Genomic DNA, 22200 nt, shown 5'->3' on the forward strand with positions numbered 1-22200 from the left:
GTAGACTATATGGCCCAGACCAGATGTGTATCCCCTGCTGTAGGTATTTTACCATATACAACCCAGACTGTATAGACACATACCGCGTGCGGCCCCTGCACAGTAAGACACAGTCATATCGTTATGCATTGCGAATACCATTTATCCACTTGAGGCACATGTCAGACATGGTAACTACTGCAGGTCACAGGTATTTATGTGTATGTGTCACACACATACATCATGTGTGCATTGCCATTGCTGGTTTAGGCAATGGCATGCATTGTTATGCACAAAGACCCACACAAGGTCATATTGTGTGACACAACCACACGTGGCAGTTGTGGGTCTCCAAAACATAACTATCTGTGCTCTGACAATGGTAATAGACCCAGTAGCGGAGCGCACTATTGGCATTACTGGCCAAGTAGCCCTGTTTGGCTGTGCTGATAGTGTGGTGACATCCCCTGTGTTTACTGGGGGAATATGCAGCATCTGGTGTATTGTAGTATTTGCCAAAAGGATCTGTTCTCTCATACTTGCAATTACACACACCCTACTACCCCCACACACACACACACACACACACACACACACTTGCCATTGGCAGGATTCATACCTCTACCTAACTATGTCACGACACGTGAGAGAGACGCATTAGCGAAGCTCACTATTTGGATTACTAGGAGGTTCCTCTTCTCCGGCTGTACTTATAGGGTGCTGACATCATCAGTGTTTGGAAAGGGTAATGTGCATCATGTAGCATGATCTTCTGATTGCCAAAAAGCACATGTTTTTCATACAGAATTGCACACACACACTTGCCATTTGCAGATTTCAAACTCCTACCTAACTATGTTATGACACTTGAGAAAGACGCTTTAGTAGAGTGCGCTATTCGGATTACTGGGAGGTGTCCCTTCTCCAGCTGTATGTATAGGGTGCTGACATCATCAGTGTTTGGAAAGGGTAATGTGCATCATGTAGTGTGATCTCCTGATTGCAAAAAAGCACATGTCTTTCATACAGAATTGCACACACACAAACTCCTCACATCCAAACACACACACTTGCAGGTTTCAAACTCCTACTTAACTAAGTTATGACACTTGAGAGAGACGCATTAGCAGAGTGTGCTATTCGAATTACTGGGAAGTTTCCCTTCTCCTGCTGTACTTATAGGGTGCTGACATCATCGGTGCTTAGAAAGGGGAATGTGCATCCTGTAGAGTGCTTTCACAGTTGCCAAAAGGGACATCACCTTCACACAGGCTTGCACACACACTAAGCCCCCTCCACACACACTGGGCAGTTGCAGGATTCAAACCCCTACCTAACTATGTTAAGACACACATGACAGATGCATTAGCAGAGCGCGCTATTCACATTACTGGGAGGGTTCCCTTCTCCTGCTGTACTTATAGGGTGCTGACATCATCAGTGCTTAACTATGGGAATGTGCATCCTGTAGAGTGTTTTCACAGTTGCCAAAAGGGACATCTCTCTCACACAGACTTGCACACCACACTAACCCCCTTCCACACACACTGGGCAGTTGCAGGATTCAAATCCCTACCTAACTATGTTATGACACTCGTGACAGATGCATTAGCGGAGTGCGCTATTCGCATTACGGGGAGGGTTCCCTTCTTCTGCTATACTTATAGGGTGCTGACATCATCAGTGCTTAGATAGGGGAATGTGCATCCTGTAGAGTGCTTTCACAGTTGCCAAAAGGGACATCTCCCTCACACACACATCAACCCCGCTCACCCACACACACACACTGAGCATTTGCATGGTTCGAACTCCTACCTACGTATATTATGACACTTGAGAGAGACGCATTAGCAGAGTGCGCTAACCGAATTACTGGGCATCTGGTTTGCATCTGCAGTATTTATAGGGTGCTGACATCTTTATTTCTACAGAGGTATGTACATCTAGTACTACCTGTCAGGTGGTGGATAGCATATATATGCATTTGCAGCCACCTACGTCAGGGTCAGATATGCACATCGCACTGGCAGGTTATGTTCTATACCATGCTTCGTGACCACAGGACCTGTAACACACAACACAACCAGTCCAGAACACCACTCCCACATCCAGGACACACACTTTGCTTCCATGGGAACAGTGCCGGGATATGCAGGTGTTCACATACACCATTCCAGTTGTTAACATCAGGTACAGGCATATTGTGTGTGGGAACTACTCAGGCCTCTAACACTTTACCCTACAGCCACTACAATTTGTGAGTCCATGTGCTATGGCAGAACCACTCACCACAGCCACATGGGGGAATACATATTGCACCTGTCAATCTGCAACATGGGTACTCACTGTTCCACACCAGAGGTAGACCACCATTGTTGATATCTGACCATACCCACCTTTCCCTGGACATCCATATCCCATCCCCACCCCCAGGCAAGGTTGTCACTGCAAACAAACTGTATTTAGCACAAGCAGACTCTACACTTGTGAAGACTGGGGTGGATGACTTCAAAGGACCCATGCTGGGGGACTATACTGGCCACTCTGCATAATCCTTGACAATTGCATTCTATGAGCATGTGTAAGGTTTGCATTGATCATGCTATCCCACATATACCCATTACTGCTCCACAACAAGACACCTGTCAGGTGTACACCAGCCATATATGAGCCGTCCAACAGACAGAGTGAGCTTATCCATTGCAGAGCTGTAGCCCACAGAGGGAGGACATCTGTGAACAGTACCGGCATGACACTTCATTCCCACATAATCATCACAACACAGTGTTGACAGTGGAATTGTCCAGACAATGCAGATAGGGCAACCCTCAGTCTGTTATTGACACCCACTTACTATTAGAGGTCCTCAGCAACCCTCTTCCAGCACACACCAACAACATGGCTGTGGCTTAGCACATTCAAACCTTGGGATCTCCACTGTGCCCCTGCTTGACAGAGGCGCAGCTCACTAGCCTCACACGTTGCCTTATGTGACCTACTTTACAGTGGCACAGTAGCCTACTGTACTGGGGATGCAGATGCCAAGCACACTCTGGCTAAGCTGTCAATCCCTAGGGCAACAAGCCTAGTATTGACCTCTACACCCATATGTTCAATTGTCAGATGCACAATATTTGTTGTGCTGTTAGACTGTTTGCAGGTCTTTATTGCCATAGCATTCCCTGTTCCTATGAACAACTTGTGTATCTGTGGAAGATGTTTGAATATGAGGGCGATCAACTATATCACTTATGTCTCTGTAGTCATTTACTGTGTGCACTGGGCAGATTACTGTGTTGTGGTTGGTTCCTGGAATAACACGTACAAATACCAGATATGTGTGGCCAACTGCTAAATGGAGATATGGCCTAAGTGTGTGAGCACGCCCAGTTCAGCCTTTCCATGGCATGTTGTCTGACATATGCCTCATTTATCAAAGTGTGCAAGCATGCCCAGTGTGAGCTTTCCATATGTTGAACTCTGAAGTCCACCACATATTTGGGTGTGTGTGAACTTCAACAATATCTCACATTTATGGTTGTGTGTTGGGTGTCATGTTGTGTACTAACTGGCCAACTGCTTCGTGTCTGCCACAACAGGGATTATACTGTGCCTGCAGGGATTGCATGGGATACTTTGCATACAGTTGTCAACATCCTTTCATAATGACCTAACACTGTAGTACCGTATAGTGTACTGGTTCAGTACTTTCACTGTGGTGGACAGTATCCTGGGCTTTAGTCCTATCACTGCTTGACATCTTCATAGTGAGCACAACAGACTGTGTAGGGGCCAGTTGTACACATATGACCATGTTGCATTATGTTCAGATATGGACTACCTACACCAGGCTTGTCCAACATTGGTAGTGTATTCCACAACATAGGTGGACATTGGCAAACACTAGCGATGTTCCCTAGGCCATTTCTGATGCTAGTCACAGAGTGTGTTTGTCCTTCGACACACATTGTAACTGGAGTTTGCCATGACATATGTCATGGTTAGTATACTGTGCCACCGTCTACCTCTGACATAACAGTGATACCCAGGGTTAACCTACCATCTCCCATTCACTCATCGGGATTCCTCTTGAGGGGTGTCAATAGGTGACTCTCTGGCTAACCTGTACTGGGAGTTTACTCAAGAGTGGGGGTGCCTTCTGTGTTATGGATCATTCTGTACAGCTTGTCCTATGTATGTCAGTGCTGGGGTTCAGGTCTCTCATGTGCAGAGCTCACTGCCATTCAGATTGTACAAGGTGCAGCATGTTCATTGATTCCAGCTTGGACATGGCTTCATACATCAGGCACAGCTTGCCTCTGGGTGGGCAGTATGGCAGTGTGTGGAGCTGCAGTTTGTTTACTCAGGCAACACATGGCATCTGTTCATGCTCTTTGCTACTCCTGGTGGGGTACTGTTGTGGACTTTACAGTTGATGGAGGTGTCTGCTGAGGTATATCCCACAGGGGCTATCTTAGTCAATTGTGATGCTGATGAAGGATGACTGCAGAGCCACAGTAACCTCCCCTTATCTACATCTGACAACCTTCATGATTGGGTGGGTATATGGTATGTTTCTGCGAACACTACAGCCACATGTTTGTCCAATGCAGGATATCTATCACCTTGTGTCCCCAGGTCTCTCATTACATGTTAGGTACATAATGGGTTAACACCTGTGTGGTAATTTGTGGGCACTTACTGTATATCCACGCTGGTTGTCTATACACAGTTCTGCAATTAGCTTGCTGACATGGCTATGGCTGCAGTTGTCTGTTTCTAGGTGGCCCTTTTGTGGGTTGCTTGTGTCAGCTGGGGGTCGGATATGGTGGGCTGTTTGTACTCCTCTGCATACATGTTCAGTCACAGTCCTTCCATGTTGGCCTGTACCTATGGGACATATATACGGAATGGGGGGGTCCCAGGACCAAGCCTTGTGGGATGCCACTCATATCTGCTTTGTAGTCTGACATGGATGCATCATGTCTGACCATGTCAGTTCTGTCCTTGGTCTGGTTTGCAACCCCTCTACTGACATAGGGGTTTATATTTAAGCTGGTGAACATATCCATACTGAACTTGTAGGGTATTGTCTGGAAGCATATGCACGGTCCAGCTACGCTGTGTGGACCACATTGCCCTCATCAATGACCTTAATGACAGTTTCAAATGGGTCAAACATGTTAAGGGGCAGGATCTGCAGTTACGACAGCCACACTGTGTAGGGTCCGGTGTCAGTAGTCCACGATAGCTTTATGTCTGCGGTACATACTGATCTTTTCCATAGCTGTGCAGACCAAGCTTGTCAGGATCCTGGGGTGGTAGTTTGCAGTATCCATTCAGGCAACACCTTTGTTGTGAAGGACCACTGTTGTTGTACACTGCTCTTTGGGTACATATCCTGTGGTAAGGCTTACATTGGGCAGTAGTGTGATTTGGCATTCCATTATTCTTGGAGTCCATGTTGGCCTCAGCCCAGGACACCATCACATACCTTTGCTGCTGTGTGTTTTGCTTTGCAGATGATGGCTGTTACCTCAGCATCTGCAATGTCAGGGGACCAGCAGACTGCTGGGATAGATATTTTGCATTCTGGGGGGGGGGGGGTTTGCACTGTACCTGTCAGGTTGTATGTTGGCAATATGTGTGTGTGTTTGGTATGTTGTTTGTAATATCTGTGTGATTCAGAGCATATCTGTGAATTCCCAACATGGTTCCTACCATCAGTTAAGTAAGCCTTGTGATTATGCTTAGTGTCCTGTACAATTTGTATCTTCATAGGTTCATGGGTTCATACTAGGCTATCCACCCTAGGGCATTAGTAAGGCAAGCCAGAGTGTGTGTGTCTTTCGCCGCCCCTTGCTATGTGACTATTATGGCCATTTATGATTTTCTTTACTGTGCCTCTGTCTGGACGTGACACAGTGAAGACCCCCAGTGTACATGTACGATCATCCATCCACTTGGCAATGTTCCTGTTGAGGGGTGTCAGTGAGGGGCTCTGCCTAACATGGACTGGGATCCTGTTTCTGGGTGTGGGGAGCCTCTGGGTTATGTATCTGTCCCTCCAGCACATCCTATTTCATTATGTGTTGAGGCTGACATCTGTCCCTCTCACAGCTCCAATGGCTTTGATTTCCTGTGGTGGAGCATGTCCAATACTCCTGTGTTGGACATGGCCTTGTACAACAGACATACAATGCCTCTGTGTAGGCAGTCTGTGACTGCATTCAGCTGGGGTGTCTACATCCAGGCAGCATATGACATATATTTGACACCCTTTATCCTCTTGGTGGGGTACCTTTGAGGTCTTCCTAACCGCTGCAGGTGTCAGGTACAGTACATCCCATATGAGTCATTGCACTAGATTATGGGTCTGATAAGGGAACAGTACAGGGGGACAGTGACTTCTGTTGATGTAGATGTGAATCCTTTCATGATATGGTGTCCAGTATAGACAGTCTTCCTAGCCACATTGGCATTGTGAGTGTCACATGACAGGTTACTGTCGACTTGTGTCCCTAGGTCCCTGATTACTCCTTGCATACATAATGGTTTACCACCTATGTGGTAATTTGTGAGTACCTTGTCTGGTATTTGGTGGGACATTCATACTGTCCAGTGTCTTCAGGATGTCTGGGTGGGGTTCTTGTGTGTGAGAGTGTGATCTGCCGCATGCTACAGACTGTACAGCAGTTTTGACTACACTTAGGTGCACATGGGTGGTCTCCGCTGCTTCGTGCATTGTCAGTTACCTGGCCGTATGGGTGTCTGTGCTGCATATGGATACTCCCCCTCCTTTGATGTTTTGGTCCAGGTGTTGGGGCCATAATGCATGATATGTGGTATAACCTGGTAGTGCTGGTGTGCTATCAGTAGGCTAGCAGCAGGCTTCTGTCACTGCACATACATCGATGTTCTCCATACTGGGTAGTGCCTCAGGGGCATGCATATTGCAGTTTACACATCTGGCATTAGTCAGCATTACCCTTATGTTTCTTACCACTTATGTTTTCTAGGGTGGTGGGTTAGTCTTTTGGCCTTGCCTCACGCATCGCTCTATGGAGGTGGCAAAGGCCTTATCCAGTATCCAGACGCCCAGGGGTAACAGGTGTAAGCCATCCCTGGAACAGTAGCATGGCTTGTCATGCATGACATCTCAAGCAGACAGACATTAGACCCTCTTGGAATGACAGCTGTAACTGTGCCACCTGTTAAAGCTGATCATTCTGTGTTTGTACTGTGGCATCATTCTTGGTGAGGGTTGGATGCTGCAAACGGCCAGTGTCATACCGGCCTGGAGTACATACTCAGAAAGCTCATCCACGTCTCTTTTCATGTAGTCCGGGAAGGTACATCTCAGGTCATTCACACCAGCATGGACAATGAGTGCATCATATTTCTGCTTGCTTTGGGGTGACCTGCGTACTTGTGTTATGTGGCATATTGTGGCAGCCTACAGGCAGCTTACTGTACCCTTTCCCTTGTTCAGTCTGGTGAGTGGGACAGCAGTGTGTCTGCCTATACAGACACCTATTACAACTGTATCAGGCATGTTGTTTCTCCTTCTGGCCTGTAACTGTTTGGCACACCAGCTTTGTGTACTATGTGTTGCATGTGCTATGTTTGGAGGTTGTGGTTGCTTGGGATCTGCTTTGGAGGCCTTTGTTGGTGTGGTGTGTTTGTAATTAGGGCCTCCGGGAATGTTTTTCTGTGTTTATGTGTTTGGTTTACAGTTGTGATAGGTCAATGTGGGACTGGGTTTGTGATGTATGTGGTTACCTTCTCCTCCTGACTAGTTTTGACAGTACTGAGTTGGGGGAGCTCAGCCACCGGTTTGGATAAATGGTTGCATCTCTCACATATATTTGTATTTATTGGGGGGAGTTGTGGGTTGTCTGTGTACTTGGGGCAGGTGTCACATTGCCTCTGGATTCACAGATTCTACTTGTTGTGACTGGCCTTAGTGGATTGTATGTGTGGACATATTTTATTGCCATACTACTGATCAGTGATTACTTCCCTTTTTATGTTTGCTCTATCATGTAGTAGCTTCCTCATTCTCTTGCATGATTTGGTAATGGCTGGAGTCCAGCATGCCAAATGCCTGCGTGTATGGCATTGTGTCTTGTTGTTACTTGTGACTGCATAATCCAAGCATTCCTGGCTGTGTTCATGGAATGCCTGTATAACATGTTCTGCGGTGTGTCCCATATTCTGCACTTGCACAGGGCCTTTCGTGGATTCCACATCGGTTTGGAGGGGTGCAACCTATGCTTTACACATGTTTTTCACTGTGGTTTTCTGGCCAGGGACTGTGGTCAGGATGTGTATATCCAGTGTGATTACTCTATGGTCTGGTCTTACCAGTGAGGGATACACTTCTCATCTTGCCATCCAGTACACATGTTGCTGATTATCACATCCAGTATGCTTACCCCTCTTGTGGGAGTGGTACATTGTTCCTGGGCATTTTGGTTTATGGATTCTGGGAACTTTTCTCCTACTGTGTTGGTGCTAGTATAATGCTCCCAGTGTATGTCTGGGTATTTTCAGTCAAGCAATATAATGTGGTTTGGGGGGCTTGATATATTCATGTATTCCAACATAGGCCAGGTGCAGTTCCTGGTATTAGGACAGTAGTCTGCAGCAGGCTATATACTGGGAGGTGGTTTTAGCCATTGGTATTTGACCATGGCTAATCCATGCTGCTTCTTGTTGTGGTACCAACATCGGGGTGTGGTTATCCTTGACATTTATTGCTAGTCACCCTCCTTTTGTAGCTTGTTCCATGTTTTGCGGCTGTACAGCACAGTATGAGGTGTAACCTGGTAGTGTTAGAGTGCTGATGTGAGCCTTGACCCAGTTTTCTATTACAGGACTGATATCAACATTCTCCATACTGTGTGCATTTACACTGCACGCATCTTGCTGTTTAGACTTCTGGCATTGGGTAGCATTACATCTAGGTTCCTATCCCTTGTGGTACCTATGAAGGTGGGTTTGTGTTTTGAGACTTACCTATTCAGGGCATGCTGTGGGTACTGACAGCCTTTGCCAGTATCCATGGGGCCTGAACTGATAGGTGCACGCCACCCCTAGCAGGTGGTGCATCATGTCATGCTCCGCATGTCTTCCCAGGCTGAAACACATTGGCTCCCCTTTGACTAACTGCATTACTTCAGCCAGTTATTGCAATTGATCATCCCATCGTCATTTTGTGGCTTCATGCTTGGTGAGGGTGGATGTTAGTCAGGGTCCTCAGGTGTGCATATAGTACATGGTGTTACATTACTTAACACATGGCATTCATGCCTCAGGTGGTGCTGCAGGGCTGCCTCTGTCGGATGCACATATTACACTCCCTGTACATGTTTGTGAGCAGGTCATGTCATTTTAGGCATCCCTGTTATTATTTGAGTGAGTCAGAGGGGGTATCATTCCCAGGGTTCCTACTGAGCCAGTGTATGTGCTATGCATTGCCTCTTTGCCAAGGCCAGGGCATACTGGGCACGCCTCCTTCTGCCTACTGGGGAAGGCTCAGGTTGTTCTTCCTCTGAGTCACGCTCTGCCTGTGATGGCCTTGGCAATGGTGGGGGGCTGTTTGGCCCAGCCCTATGCTGGTCCTGCTGCAGCTGTTTTCGCAAGATCATATTATGTAGCATAGCACATAACATGACAATTTGGGTACATGTAGTTGGTGAGTACTGCAAGGCTCCACCAGATGTGTCCAGACACCGGAACCGTGACTTGAGCAGCCCAAACACACGCTCTATTACATTACGTGTTTGTGCGTGTGCCTCATTATGGCATTCCTGTTCAGGTGTGTGTACATTTCTGATGGGTGTCATCAGCCACGGCTCCAGTGCATAACCTGCATCCCCCACTAGGTGTCCGTGTGGGATGTCCCCATTGGCAAATGTCTGGTACAGCTGCATCAAATGCCAGATGTGGGAATCATGGTAGCTCCCAGGGCAGCCAGCAAACACATTCATTATTATGCCCTGGGCATCACACACGACCTGGCAGTTGATGGAGGGGAAGCCCTTGCGGTTAATGTAGGCCCTACCCTGCTCACCAGCTGGTGCTTTGATGCATATGTGCGTGCAGTCTATTGCACGCACTACCTCAGGGTATTCCGCTATTTGCTGGAAGAGACGCATATTGCTGGCCAATACCTCACGGGCACTGGGGAAATATACATGATCACCGACATGTGCTGACATGGCATCCAGGAACTGGTGCAGTACCCTGGAGGCTGATGCCTGTGATATCCCCATCATATCACCAGTTGGTCTTTGGAAGGTACCTGTTGCTAGTATTCTTAGGCTGACACATACCTTGGTTTCCACTTGGATGGGTTCCCCTCTGTTGGTTCTGTGTGTGAGGCGTGGCCTGCACAGCTCGACTATTTGCTTCAGGAGCTCTCTGTCCACTCTATAGCGCTCTACTATCTTCAGCTCATGTAACCTGTGGTAGGTGACCCTGGGCCTGTACACTCTTCTCCGTCTTCTCACTGTGGGTTGTCTGGCACCATCTTCATTGTCACCACCCTCAGCAAGTCGCCTATGTCTCATTATGACAGCTATGGCAGCCCCTAACATTTCTGCTCTGAGTTCAGCTTTTCAGTTTTCACTTCTAATAGCTTACTCCTGTCTTGCAGTGTCTCTTGAGAGAAACATCCTGCACTGCTGTTTGTAGAGTTTTAAGTGCTGGGCTGGGCTACTATTCTGCCTGTGTAATTGCCTGCTTCTAATTGTTTTCACCTGCTAGCTCCAGCAGTATTCCCTGCTAGCTTCCTACTAATTCTGTTGCTTCCTTTTTCCTTTCTGTTTCCTCAGGGGGGAGCAGCGTGCATACCAGCAGAAACGCGCTCACAGTGGCTTACACGCGCGCACACATGCTTACACAGTTCAGGATCTGCCTATTCGGGTTAAAACGCACGCACACCAGCGCAAACAGTCTTACAAGTCTGCCAACAGGCTCCCACATGCTCAGTTTGCCCCACACGTGCGCACACTAGCATAAACAGTCTTCAAAGTCTACCAACACGCTCCCACATGCTCAGTCTGCCTTACACGCGCACACACTGCCCTACTCGCGCTTCATGGCCAAGACACGCGCATGCATGACCAGCAAGAAACTTTGGTGTAAGTAACAGTGTACACCTTCCATTTCTTGACTTTCCCATGCTTATCTTGTGCACTCCTCTTTCCCTGATCTGTGTCTGTCATCTGTCATGTTACACTGACCTCCAATGAACTGCATTTCTTTCTATCATTCCCCCCTGTGATGTCACCTGTCTCCTACTCTATTCCTCCCCCTTATGTATCTCTTACACTACTCAGACTGTGCTCATTTGCTATGTGACTGTGGGATTCAGTATCCTAACCCTCATTTACATGAGATTGCCTACTAATAGATTACTACTAGGCTAAGGCTAATTGCCCTTGTGGGCCATTTTAAGCCTAGCCAATTACTCCATGTGAGAATCAAACCCTGCGCCTTGTGCATGTAAGGTAATCGCCTTAACCATTATGCTACCCAATGCTTAGTTACATGTCTTAGACTCAGCTTCCCCCCTTAGCAACCACGACACGGTGGCCATGTTGTTTTTGGTCTGCTGGTCCCTGCATTGTCATTCCATGTATTGCATAAAACCCACATTTGTGGGTTTATAACCTTCATTTTTATGTTTTATACAGCGCAGTCCGTTTGCGTGGGGCTGCGCTGCGTTTAAACATCGGCGATCGCTGAAAAAAAAAATTATATTTTTTAAATTTTTGCATCGGGTTACCTTGCCAATGGCCACATATTTGACCACTGGCATGCTGCCTGACACATATGCACCTTTTATTTGGAGCTGACATGGCTCCGTTGTGATTTTTGCAGAAACGTACTCAGTTGTCAACTGAGTACATTTCTGCAGCTAAAACGTCTCTTACACGGGCCGGTTTATGCTTCGTGTATCGCTAATATACCTAATTTGCATACCTTTCAGCTGAAAGTGAGGTATTTAGCATATCCACGCCCAGTCCGTGTAAGAGACGTTTTAGCTGGTCTCTTACACGGAGTTTCGGGCTGTTCCTGGATCGTGAGGCTTGCATGGAGTGTTACATGTCTCTTACACTCTGTGCAAGCCTTCGTGAATCCTGCCCATAGACATTGTTACAGCTGTAGAGCATAATACAAGATTAAAACAAAGTTGTAAAACAGCTGTAGAGCATAAATAGAAGTTTAAACCATAGTGACAGATGCTGAACATAGTTACAGATATAGAATATAATTCATCAGTAGACAACTGAAACAAGTTGTTTGTGAGGTACATAACAGGCATTATCAATTGTTGCAATACAAAGTTCTTACTGTATAGTAAGTAGTTAGGTTAAAGAGCAGCCGAGTTAGCTATTATCAAGATAGTTAATGGGGTGCAGAGAGAGGTAGTGGGTGGGTGGAGTGGGTGCTATTTGAAGGGGTGTTGCTAGGGCATATTCTACAAGTTTTTAGGTGCGCTTTAAGTAAAGATTTGAAGTGGGTGCAAAATGTTACAGAGATAAGTGAGGGTGGGAGGGAGTTCCATAATTTGGCTATAGTGCAGGAGAATAATGCTTCTCCAGCAGAGTTATTGGCTCTTGTGACCTGTAGTAGGTTTTTGTTGCTGGATCTTAGTGGTCTGGTGGTAAGATAGGGTTAGAGTAGATTCTGAAGGGATGGTACTTTTAGTGGATGGTTTACTAGTTTGTGGGCAAGTGTGAATAGGTACCAGTGAAGGAGGTGAGGGAGCTCTAGCCAGCCCAGTTCTGCCAGTGAGAGACAGTGGTGACTACGGTAGGATGTCCTTGTGGCAAATTTGGCAATTTTGTTGTAGCAGGTTTCAGGCTTATTTAGATTGCATTGTCTTAGTTTTGTATATATTGGAGAGGCATAAAGTAGGGCGGAGATAAGGTGAGAATTTGCTACTGATATCTTTGCTGGTTTGGTAAGTAGTTTTTGATTTCTATATAATGCTCCAAGTTTTTTGTAGACATTTTTAATGGTCATGGATATGTGAATGTCAAAGTTCAGTTTATTGTCTATTTCCACTCGTAACAATTTGGTGTGTTCTGTAGGATGGATAGTGGTGTTGTCTTTTGCTGTGATGTTAAAGTGAGAGAGGTTTTGGGTAAGTTTGGTGGGTTGGAAGATTAGTAATTTAGTTTTGTTTGGGTTGAGTATTAATTGGACATTGAATAACCAAGTTATTAAGGCAAACATCTCACACACAGTAAACGCAAACAGCACAATCATCAGCAGTACAACACTTATCTCTCCAAGGCCATCACAATACACATAATCCATTATATGTTGAGGTTCGAAAGATTAACTTGCCTAAACCTCAAAAATGTCCAAAACACAACACAGACACAAAGCAAACTCAGCAAGTTATGCTTACCACTTCACAGAGCAGAAGGTCTCCCAAAGTCACAAATGCACAACCCAACCAAACATTCTTGCTATAGATGACTCCATTGTAAGATATACAGATGTGTCTCTTACCAGGCTAAGCAAGGAAAGAGTGATGGTTAGTTGTTGGTCTGATGCCAGGTTCTGTCAGATCACACATGCACTCAGGTTCTTGAACAACAAGTACCAGTATGACTATCTCAAAGTTCATGTTGATGTCAATGATTTGAGGTGCACCTCCCTGGACTATATGAAGAGAAACATTATGGAACTCTCAGAGTGGGTGTCCAAGGCAGGTATTAGCCTAATATTGAGCACCATTTCTACCTTCTCCAAGGATGATGCCACATTATGAGAAAAAAATAATTGATTTCAGTAATTGGCTTACTTTTTGGTGTTATTCAAAGTGGGTCATATATTTGACAGGCTTGAATGATATGATCAACAGATCATGCTGTTTCACCAGGGATGGCCTGCATCTGTCCCCTCTAGGATTTCAGTTATTGGCAAAGACACTGTCCACCTACAAGTATCCTTTTTAGACAATGCTAACCTGGCAAACTTATCGGCATAACAAAACAAGCAAAGGAAAATATGAAGGTGTTACTGATCAATGCTAGGAGCCTAAACAAGAAACTCCACTCCCTACAAGCCATTCTCACACTGGAGGACATTGAGGTCAGTGTAGTGTGTAAGACATGGACTAAAACAGCAAAGAGGATTCTGGTTGTGCAGGGCTATAATGCCTTCCACTTGTTTGGACCAGCTACTGTGCAGGAGGAGAAATAAGGTTGCAGGTGTCTCAATCTACATCCAAAAGAGACTGACATCTAAGCTGACAAAGGAGCACTAGGGCTTCTTTATGTCTAAATAACCATCAAAAAGGTCCTGTGGCATATATTAGCTAGATGCAGAACTCTCTGTATAACAAAAGAAAGCCACAACACCTGTCTACAGGAACTGCAATCACTCAATATTAAATGCTGTACCATTTTCCTAGGTGATCTAAACTATCCATTTATTGACTGGGAAACCTACACCATCACTAATCCACAGGAATAGTCATTTCTGGACTTTGTCAATAAAAATACCCTGGAACAATTAGTCAGAGTACCCACTGGGGGGAATAACATCTTGGATCTTGTCCTTAAAAATATGGCAGCATCTTGCACCATTCCTTGTGTATCTTCATCATTTGTTATGTCTGACCATAAAGCAGTCTCCTTCAAAATAAAACTGAAACCAGAAATCCCTTCTACCCAAGGTACCTTTAGAAATTTCTTTAAGACAGTGTACCAACTTCCAAGTATTATATTGGCTAGCTTCAACTCCTCACCAATCCAAGTTAACTCCACCGAGTATGCAGAAATGTACACCACCACATTATACTAGCATGAAAACAGTTGCATAGATGCAACTGTATCCCACAGGAACAACTTTGGGGCAAACCCCAGAAACAAACCCAAATGGTTGAACTATAATAGCAACAAACTTTATAATAAAAGAAAAACTAATTTTGATCAAAAGTAAGAAGAGTAATTTCCAAAATTGTCACTGAAATAAACAAACAACTTAGCAGCTTAATAAAATCTACTAGAGACAAGTTTGAGGCTAAAATAATCACACAAGCAAAAGCCAATCACAAGGCATTTTTCAGTTATGTTTGTAATCTCAAAAGCACAATGCAGCAATGCACTATGCTAATTGTGAAGGATGTTTCCTACACTGAGGCTGAAGATATAGGAAGCCTAATAGTCAATAAATTTAGTTCTAATTTTACTCCTCTCTCACCCTTGTCTGTCCCTCAAGATATACCTGAAACTGGCTCACGTCCAGCTATAACACTAGACCAAGTCCTAAAAGTGCCATCAAAAGATAAAAATACTGCATCAGTTGGATCCTTCCAATATCCCTGCTGCATCTTAAATAGCATGAAGAACAATTTAGCCACACCTCTAATTACACTGTTCAATGTCAGCCTCCATACAGGTTTTGTACCAAGCAGATGAAGAACAGCTACAGTCATTCCCCTGCATAAAGAAGGCCCTTACACAGACCCAGGCAATTACAGACCCATCAGTCTGACTAACCTCATATGCAAAGCCATGGAAACTCTTATTATGAAATGAATCAATCAGGACATAGTGAACCTCCAAACCCAAGACCAGTCTCAGTTTGGATTCATCAAGGACAGGTCATGCTTACTGAACCTGATGGATTTTTTTTTGAAAAGGCCCCATAGCAATAGATAAAGGCAAAGTGGTTACCACTGTATACCTCAACCTGGACAAAGCTTTTAACAAAATTCTCTACTCAGGCATAGCAGAAAAGCTAAATATATTGGGAATAAACACTATGCAATCCACTGGACTGCCATTTGGCTCATAGATAGGGAACAGATAATCAAACTAGAAGTTACCTTCACAAAAAGAGCAATCACCAGTGGAAGCTAACTAAGTTTACAGATGACTGCAAACTAGGAGCAGTCATGGACTCCTCAAATGATTTAGCCATTCTGCAGGAAGGTTTATTCCAAATAAATAACTGATGCCAAAATCATGGACTGAAACTAAATGCCAAAACATGCATTACTGTATCCTTTGTAAAGTCTTCAACCCCAGGGATTAACCACATTGATAATATACCTCTAAGAGTTGACCCAGTTGTTCAGCATTTGTGAACTTGCATGGACAGTGACCTAACATTGACCAACATGTGTCCATTGTTGTAAGAAATTCCTTCTATATTGCACAGCTTATAAACAAGGGGATTGTGTCTAGATCTGGGGATGTAGTTATCCATCTTTACTCAGCCCTTACTTCGCCAGTTATTAGAATATAATACCCCATTTAATATGTATCCATTAAGACACATGCAACAACTGGAACAGCCACAGAGATACTTTACTAAAAGGATACAATGCCTAATCAACATGTCCTACAAGGACCACTCAAATTCCTTTCACTACACTTGGGATCCCACAGACTGCTAAGAGATTACCGCTTTCTGGTATACAATGCATCCTCTGACCCCTTACCGATTGATTTACTGCACATCAGCACACCAAATGGCATCAGAAATACTCTGGCTAGGGATCCAAATCTTCTGCAACATCAAAGTATGGTATGGAGGGACAGATATATCACGCAGAGGATACTGCTGCTATGGAACAGACTCTCCATCCACTTAAAACCGAGTTCACCCCTGTCCATGTTCAAGCAAAAGTAAGATCTATGGATGAAAAACAGAACATTTGCCCAAGGACTGCCCCCTGTATTACTAATGGACAGAGGCAGTTCCTAAATGTTTTATGATCCCAGTAATTCTCATTAGAGGTAGTATATAATTATTGACTAGGGAATGGGTAAGGTTAATGTATAACCAAATGGGATAGGTTATTTTTCAGCACAAAAAGGGAAATTATCTGTGCTTATAAAGGCCCACAAGGGCAGCTAGCCTAGTACTTACCCATGAACAAAGAATTTTTATTGTGTCTCACTGATCATAACCCCTGTTATGCATTCTCAATATGGATGCCAAAATTCACCTTTTGAGCTGCTGCACTTGAGAGGTTAATGTCTTGGCATCTGTGTTTTCAACACATAGTAAATTGGTTATGATCAGAAACCCATGTATAATCCTCTATGGTTGTTTACAAAGTCAAAGCGTTGGGGGGACTGATGTAATGGTTAAGGTGTTTATCTTGTAAACACAAGGTACAGAGTTAATTATCACATTTGAGAAGTTTGGCTAGGCTTAAAAAGGCCCCTGTGGCCCCACCCCGTCTTTCAGCTTTTCAGTGACAGAATTTCTTAAGCTGGCCTCCTAACTCATTCACTTCTACTAATGAAATACCTACACAAGTGTGTATGTTGTTCTTTTGTTGTTACTATATTGTATAATAGGAAAAAAGAAAAAAACAGGTACTGGCCACCATGCTGAACAGCTTCTTTTATTTAAAACACAATTAAAAACACAGGAATGAGTGCTTTTGAGACCAAGCCCTTCTTCAGATACAAAACTCAAATGAAACTGCAGTCTTTATATAGCTCTTCTGTTAACATTCAGTAGCGCAACCTCCTTTTCTTTAGTGCAGGTCTTAAAGGTATAACCTCATTTAAACCTGGGGTTTTATATGCTGCTAGCTCAATAATCCATTTAGTTTCATTCAACTACTAAAAGTTTTGAAGCTGTTCAGCATGGTGGCCAGTACCTGTTTTTTTTCTTCTTTCCTTTGGAATTTTGTGAGCAGACAGCCTTTGATGGAGTATCCACAGTTCTTTTTGGTTTATATTGTATAATAACAGATTTCTGATCTATGATTTATTCCTGGAATCTCTGTTTGCATGCCAGAAAAATTATTTGATGTACTATTTGATTTTGACTTTGTATAATGACAAATATATCATTTGCTGCACGTCTTGCATTATTTTTTCACTGTATAGCTAATTTTATGTAGCCTGAAGCTTTTCTCCTTGGGTCTATGCTGAAAAAGAGCTACTGGCCCAGCCAGACTATCCTGGTTAACAAATGATAAATACATAAATAAATAAATAAAATATATGGGCTAGCCACCCAGTGGTGTGAACATTGGCTCTAGGTGATGGTCACTGTTGATGTGATACACTGACTTCATGTACAAAATGGGAATAAAAGGGTTGATGTCAATGCAATGCATATGTCTACAAAATGTTTCTAGAAATTGCATGGAGATATAGAGACAGAGGGCTTGGCTAGTGGGAGAACAGTAGTGACAGACCTAGGATCACAGGATCATAGGATCATAGGAAGCTACTAGTCTATTAACCCTGAGGCCCTTACAAGCCTAGCCAAGAATTTAACCCATGTTCCAACAAGTCAGCACCCAATGCCACTGTCAAGCAGGGACACAGGTGGAATCCCAGGGGTGTATTTTCTGTTCCCCATCCAGTTATCCAGGTTGCGCTTAAAAAGGTTTAATGAGGTACTCTGGTTTACGTGGAAAGAGAGTCTATTCCACAAAAGGGGGAGTTTCTGTGACACAAATCTGTCCTGCCAACAAGTCCAGGTTGAGGTCATATGTGTGAGTTACTTGAGTGGAGTTTAACTTGCGGATATGCAGGAGTCCCATCAGGGCAGGGTCTGAGATTGCTTTATATGCCAGACAGAGGTCACCTCTGAGGAGTCTGTAGGAGACTGAGTAGAGGGACAGGGCTTTTGGCCTATCTGTGTAGGGTAGATGTTTGAGGCCCTGGATTCTCCAGGTGAGGAACCTCTGTGGTCTCTCCAGCTGCTGCATGTACTTTGTGAGGGTCTATATTACCTAAGTGAAAAACCCTATGCGCGAATACCAAAACATCGACCCCTATACTGCGAACCGCAAAAATCCCGAATGCACTAAACCGCGAAAAAAAAGATAACGGACTGTCATAGTGGGTCAATCCCACCACCCACTACATACTACTTATCCAAACAAAATAAATAAACCACATACATACACTAACCAAACCCTACTTCTAAACTAAACTAAAGCACCAAAACCCTACCTCCAACACTACACTAAACCCCACAAACACAACTATCTATGCACTCTCCTTAACCCCTCCCTAACCCTAAGGTCAGTAACTACCACACACATCCCCTACAGACATACACCTAAACCAAATAAATAATACACATACATACACTTAAAAAAACCCTACACCTAACACTACACTAACTCTTACATATATTACCTATCTATGCACTTACCTTAACCCAAATCCTAACACTAAAGTCCTATCTATCGCACACTTACCTTACAGAGCTATACCGCAGATGGGCCAACCAAAACAAATCGACATTTCGAAATTCGTGGTTTTGAATGTTCGGGGTTTACATACTTCATGCAATACAGTTCGATGTCTTCGTATTCACCTAAAGGGATTTTCAATCTCGTAATAGGAACCCCTTTGTGAGGTACATGCTGAAAAGGGAATTGTAGTCAATAATGGATCTTATAAGGGAAGAATAGAGGGATGTTATGACCACCTTGTGGCCGGATGAGATAACCTTACTAATGAGGTAGGCCATGTAGAAAGCTTTCCGTACAACGGAGGCAATATGGTGGTCAAATGTCAGTTTGTTATCAACCAGGGTGCCCAAGTACCTCACGACTTGATTGCATGCTTAGTGCCTTATTATCAATATAATAATTTGTGGGGACATCATTCTCTCCAAAAGGGATGACAATGCATTTTTTGGCATTCAGTTTGAGGCCATGTTTCTGGCATCAGTCATTTGTTTGGGTGTGACCCTCTTGGAGGATGTCCACATCACGAAGGAAATTGATGTCAGCACCCAGCTTGCAGTCATCTGCAAATGTGGTCAGCCATAGCCCACTAGATTTGGCCTACACCTCTGAGAAGTACATTCCAAACAGCAGAGACCCCAAGACTGATCCCTGGGGTACACCACTTGTTACAGGTCTACTACTCGAGGCGGCTTCCCCTATTTTGACTAGGTGGGTTCTATCAGTGAGGCAGTTTGCTACCCATCTGGTAACATATGGATTGATGCCTAGTTGAGAAAGTTTATCTATTATACCTGAGAGGGAAATAGTATCGAAGGCCTTGGTCATGTCAAGGTAGGCGGTGTGGCAACATCTTCCCCTCGTCTATGGCCTTAGTGACCATCTCAAGGAAGTCAACCAAATTTAACAGGGATGACCTCCCCTTGACAAAACCAAACTGTATGCTATCAAATGTCTGGAGGTTGCCAATGTCCTTGTTAATGAGGTCCATGATAATCCGCTCCATGGCCTTGCAGATCAGGCTAGTTAGGCTGATGGGTCTATAATTTCCTGGATTGGTGGATGCTCCACCTTGGTGCAAAGGGATGACTGTAGCTGTCCTCCACTTGGATGGGACAAAGCCAGTACTCAGGCTTTGGTTGAACAGGGTGCTTAATGGTCCTGCAAGTTCCTGCCTGAGTTCATGTAGGATGCAGTCTGGGATGTTATCAGGTCCCATGGAGGCTATATTTTTTGCCTTTGAGAAGGCAGTGATGACATGCTCCCTAGAGATAAGGGGAGGGGTAGGTACTAGGGATGTCCTGTTTTACTGATGGGGAGACAGAGGAGTGAAGTTTTTACTGAACCTGTCTGCCAGCAGGTTGGCTATATCTACAGGGTTTGTGTATGTGGTGTCCTTGACCATGGGTTCTGAGCAAGTCTGGGTGCTTCCCTTGAGATTGCAGACATATGAGAAGAAAGCCTTATGACTGTCTTTATTAGATGTGTCCAGTTTGGACTTGAAGTTTGCTTTGGAAGATTTCATAGTGCTCTTATTTGCTTGTTCAGGCTAAGGAGAGATTGTTTCCAATTAGACACCTGCTCCTTCTTCGTCCTGGACAGCAATTTTTTTCCTTTTATTATATAGTTTATTTATGGCAGATGTCCACCAGACAGGTTTACTCTTCCTTGAGGAGGAGGATTTCATCCTGTCTGATATTCCTGATTCCATGCAGCTATATAAATGCTCATATAGTACTTTGATGTAGGTTTGGACATATGTGCCTGTTCCTGTAGAGGGGGAGGGGGCTGTGAAGCTGTTTATATCTTCCCTCAGGAGGTTGTAATCAGATTTGGAGAAGTTTTTTTTTGTTTATGTGATTGCAAATTTGAAAATACTGGCTATATCCCTGCATCAGTGTTTTTCTTACTTTATCCTTAACCCCATAATGCAAGACTATTATTTCTAGGGTTGCCACCTTTCATCGTGGCTAAAACCGGAGTAAAGCCACACCTCTCGCATCAACAGCAACCCTGCCTATCCCACCCCCTCTCCTGCCCACATGCTACCCATTTTGTGATGTCATGATGACATCACTCAGTGGAGAACACCCTCTTTTTACGTTCCTGCTGCCTGCTTTCAGCTGATTTACTATACTTTTCTGTAAAAAAAAGCATAGTATGTCAGCCGATTTACAAATTCCGATAGTCTGTTTCCTTTTTGAAACAGAATACCGGAGTTTGTAAAGTGTTTTCCGGACTACCAGAGAATCAGTTTGATTTCCAGATAGTCCAGAAAAAAAACGGAGGGTTGGCAACCCTAATTATTTCTAACATTAACCTAACTCCACAATATGTGTCCACTATTTCTAACATTATCCCTGACTCCACAGTGCATCTCTATTACATCTAATATTATCCCTAACTCCACAGTATGTGTCCATTATTTCTTACATTATCCCTGACTCCACAGTTTCACAGCGCATGGCCATTAATTCTTATTTTACCCCATGCCCAAAGTGCATGCCTATTAATATGCTTCATGGTTTATCATGAAACATATATCAGCAAGTGTATGTTAGTTACTACTGCAAGGGATGTCACCCTCATTACGTCTCTGCTGCCATAGCAGCCAGCACTTGCATTTTTCTGGTCTCTGTCATGGATTCTAGCACAAGATATGTCACCAAACTTTCTGCTGTACACTGGAGGGATCTGTCAACATGTGGACAGAACATCAGCCAATCACTTCGAAATTTCTCACTGAAAGGACTCACTACACTTAAAATACCTTTGGAAGAGATGCCCCCCATCCAAATCCATTTGTATGACTCAACATGCAGTGGTTCTTTGCCACATTTTTCATGCAACTAATGACTTTAATGAACAAATAAATATGGTGCTTAGTGGAGCAGTTAAGCAAATATGTAAGTATACACAAAATATTGAATCTTATTTCATAGATTGAGTGTATTTGCTGCATGTGTTGCACAAGATGCAAGTCTTTACTAAAAGACACTGAAGTGAAG

This window comes from Protopterus annectens, chromosome 6.part0, assembly GCF_019279795.1.
Source record: "Protopterus annectens isolate FY-2018-M chromosome 6.part0, PAN1.0, whole genome shotgun sequence".
In the NCBI taxonomy this organism is placed as follows: domain Eukaryota; kingdom Metazoa; phylum Chordata; order Ceratodontiformes; family Protopteridae; genus Protopterus; species Protopterus annectens.